Below are 4099 nucleotides of genomic sequence, written 5' to 3' on the forward strand. Positions count from 1 at the left end.
TAAAAAGAAGCTAAATCCCATCTGATTAACAGAGACAAAAAGAGACACAGTAGGGCAACATAAATTGTTTTTCTATATTGGAAAATCTTGCAAAGAACAATTAGAACCCAAACAGAACTCTTCAGCAAACCACAACAAAGGAGAATTAATCTACAGATTGATGTCTCATTTTTTTGCCAAGACTCTCATTCACATACTTCTCTATCTGTCTTTCCTTTTTTACTTCAGTGAATAATACTATATATAGGTCTTTCCAAAGTAAAGTTCTACTTTATGAATTGGAGAAAGTAATAGTTAAAATACAAATGACTTATGATATCTAAACTTTATTTTGAATTCGGTTTCAAACAATACAATGGCAGAGTGTAACTACAGTAGAAACTTTATTGAAAATATTTTCTTTATCTCTTTGGTTTAGTATTTGGAATGATTAAAAAACCGTAATAGAAAAGTTTATCAGGATATGCAAGTATAACACAGAAATAAATCTGCATTACAAACCAGAATTTGCACTACAACACTATTTTCCATCACAATTCACAAAGATCAGTTCCAGGTGTTCCCTAATTAACAGAGTACCAGACTTTGCTGTTGCCATTCACATTATCTGTATTCACAGATTCACATTGCATTCATCAGCTTCTTAATCCCTCAAAGGTATTTTGTAAAACGTAAAGAAAAAAGCAGATTATGAACTCTGAGTGATCACTGCAACCTGTGTCAACTCAACCCTTCTTACAGCAGCTTTATTCTTTTCTGCCTTAGAAACATCAAAAAACACTTGGTTTTAGCAGTGCACAAAAATTCCTGTCCAAAAAGTTTTGTCACACACATCTGTTTCTCCTGCCACAAGCTTTCACCACTTCCTTTCCCTATGCAAACCATTAACATGTCAGATCAATTTTGACATATTCTGAAAATAAGTAATTTGTTTCCTCATGATTCCTTTTTTTCATCCAAGGATTCAGCAAACTCAGGTAAACAAGAATGAGTTTTCACAGGAAAAAAATAAAATTCTGTGATAGCAGGAGATAAACATAATACTAATAACAATCTCTTTCCAATTTATTTATCACATGTAGCAAGCTCTTCTGTCACATTCAGGAATGTCACCCTTGTATAGATTCAGTCTGCTGGGTTTTCTGACCTTTGCTACATCAAATTAGCCACTCTTCTCACAGTGGCACTCATCTGGAATTGGACCATGACTGGTAAAATAAAGCCATCATTAATTTACTATGAACATATTCCCACTCTTCATATGTCATCTTCAAAAAAAAAAGAGACATAATGACAAAATAATAATATTACCAAATTTTTAAATAGTGTTTTCAATTGCTGTTCTCGAGACAGTCTTTAAAATACATTAGTTGTAACTTCCATAACTTTTGCTCTAGACATTCTATTGCATTTTCTATGAGCTGTTTACCAGTGAATATATTTGAGTTTTCTAGACATGAACATGTACCTAAATACTGCTAACAGGGCAACACTTGTGATAGAAAACCAAAGGTGTAAATATGCAAATTTAGCATGCCTAATCCATAGGCTGGTTACTCAGGAAATACTGGGGAGGAAGGTGAGGTACAATGTGATTTTTTTCCTCTTACTGACCCAGTGTTAGAACCCCAAATCATTATACTTACCGTCATTTTGGTATTTCCTTTCCCATGGATTAATTAGAATTTGGTCTTCATAAGCTGAAAGAAGACTGCTGAAGTCAATACACTTACATTGCTATAAATTCTGGATTAGTTTTTAGTTTTGAATATTTCTAGATTTCTAGCCTGACTTTTCAGAAAGTTGAGAATGCATCAGGCCATGTGCAAATGGCATTTGTTGTGATACACAATTCCTATTGCTGCTGCTGCAGACAGCCTATACTGACTTCCTAAAAGTTTGGCCATATGTTACCTTTCCTTCTACTATGAGGAAAAATTATTTTTTATCTTATGCAGGTGTCACTGATTTACTGAGATAATCTCTAAAGCTATGATTCATCAAAGTGAAAGGCAAATAAATACCACACTGGCATATATATATAATAGCAAGTGTTACCTAGCTGGGCTTGTGTCACTACAAATCACCTCAGAAGACATTGGCATTATCCTTTTCCTTAGGCTCAGTGGGTCACTGGTAGCTGCAGGTGAACACACGTTTGCAGATGATGTTTGCAGCAGTTGGCTGATTTGGAGGTTTGGCAGAGTGTGAGGACCTGAGTTCACATTGCAGCTGTGGCATTTCACTGAGGACAAAGGGAGATGAAGGGAAAGGCACGAGCTCCTGAAAGGCAAGGGGTTCCCATGAGTTAGCAGGGTGTTACAGGGGTTCAGGAAGTTAAATCCTTACAAGGAAAATGGGATTGTTTTCACCACCTTACTCTCATGTTCTCATTCACACGTGGAAACAACCAAGACAAGCAAAAGTAGACGTGCATCCATTTAAGGACATGTAGTGGCATAAAGAATAAAGATGTAAATGCATCTCCTAAACACAACTCTTTTTTCTCCAGGACTTTTCTGCATGATGGGCTTCAAAGAAGCATTAATAACGAGAGAATGTAGCATGGACTGAAATTTGGGGTAATTTCTGGTGAAAGAACCAAGTATTCATTTCAGGATATAAGAGGCCTAGAAGACAATTACAAGAATTTATTTAATGTACTGCACTAATTAAACCTGTCAAGAAAATTAGTGAGTAAATTACTGTTCAGTTGTACTTACTAAGTCAAAATATTTATAAAATTGAAAATATATCATAAACATACTTAATGAGGAAAAAAATATTCAGAAAATGTAGGAGTTTGGAGATTGTTGCCTACACTCCCTCAGCAAAGCTAGTTCCATGCTGGAATCGACCATCTATCTTGTGCTACATCTTCTAAAGAAAAATATAGACCCAAGGTCTGTGATATGCAAAATGAGCCACGTATTGTAAAATATATTGTGTGTTCTGGAACTTTTCATAGGAAAGAACTACAAGGGACATAATCAGTATCAGTAAAAATGAAAATTCTTTTTAATTGAACTATCCAATGTTTCAGTATTTGTACAAAATTCTAGAGCCTTAAATAATATATTGGCTGGTTTAAAGCCTGGATTCAAAATTATTTCAATCTTTAAATATTTAAATCATTGTAAAATTCTGTGATTATTCAGAGTAGTGTGGAATTCATCTTTCTCAGATGAATCTGAAATAGCTTTGCATGGTCACATGCCATGGGCTCTTACAGATGAAACATGCTCACATATCTTTGTTCCATAAAACCTAAATCACCAGATCACCAAAACTACTTATTGAAATTGCTGTGCTTTAAGACTCTTTTGCTGCTGTTATTTGCCTTTAGGAAAGTAAAAAATCAAACCACTTTGTTGTTTCAGGATTTGTTTTGTGGTGACTTCTTAGTCGGGAGCTGTCCAGGGAAAAATTTCAGCTACCTCAGTTGGGAAAAGAAGCCTGGTCTTGGTCATCTCTGGATTGAAAAGTGGATCTTTGGTGCAATAAAACCAAGCCTCAAAGGAGCACTGAAAACTCTTACAAAATTCTATGTCTTTGACCCTGTTGATACTTCAGTGTGAGGATATAATGATATTTGATGTTATAATGATTAACATGGCTATATATTTCAAATGATTGATAAGGTTAGCACAGTTTATTAAAAGGCTAATAAAGTTTAATCTTATTCAAACAGGCACAGAGTGCACATTCTTCTGAAGAAAAAAGTATTTACAGCTGCTGTGAGGCCAAAATAATTAATCATTAATCAGTGCCAATTGAACAAACTTTTTTAATTACATGCAAATATAGGCTCTCAGCTTAAAAAAAATGATATGTTTTCTTTGCTTCCTCCACACTTTCCTTGCTATTGTCTCTTCTTTTAAATCCTTAATCCTTTTATATTCTTTTATTGTTTCAGGCAGAAAGAGATATTTATCATTCAGCTTATTTCTACTAAGCAGGACATCTGTGCATGTTTATTTAACCAGTTTCAAGGCTGGACCTACAGTTTTATTCTTTTTATGGTTATTTCTATGGCCTTCAGCGGGGATGTCTCTGTAAGAATTTGCAGGTGTTGTGTCCAAAGTCTGCTCCTTTTCAA

At 34.7% G+C, this 4099-nt stretch overlaps 1 long non-coding RNA gene across 1 annotated transcript; it reads right to left on the reverse strand.

Moving 5' to 3' along the window:
* Positions 1 to 315: 315 nt before the first annotated feature.
* Positions 316 to 2605, reverse strand: LOC117244253. The gene is made up of 2 exons (XR_004496985.1): positions 2059 to 2605; positions 316 to 1700 (listed from the first exon to the last, which is right to left on the reverse strand). It is a non-coding gene; the product is annotated as an uncharacterized LOC117244253 (long non-coding RNA).
* Between the last annotated feature and the right edge of the window lie 1494 nt (positions 2606 to 4099).

This window comes from Parus major, chromosome 4, assembly GCF_001522545.3.
Source record: "Parus major isolate Abel chromosome 4, Parus_major1.1, whole genome shotgun sequence".
Taxonomy (NCBI): Eukaryota; Metazoa; Chordata; class Aves; order Passeriformes; family Paridae; genus Parus; species Parus major.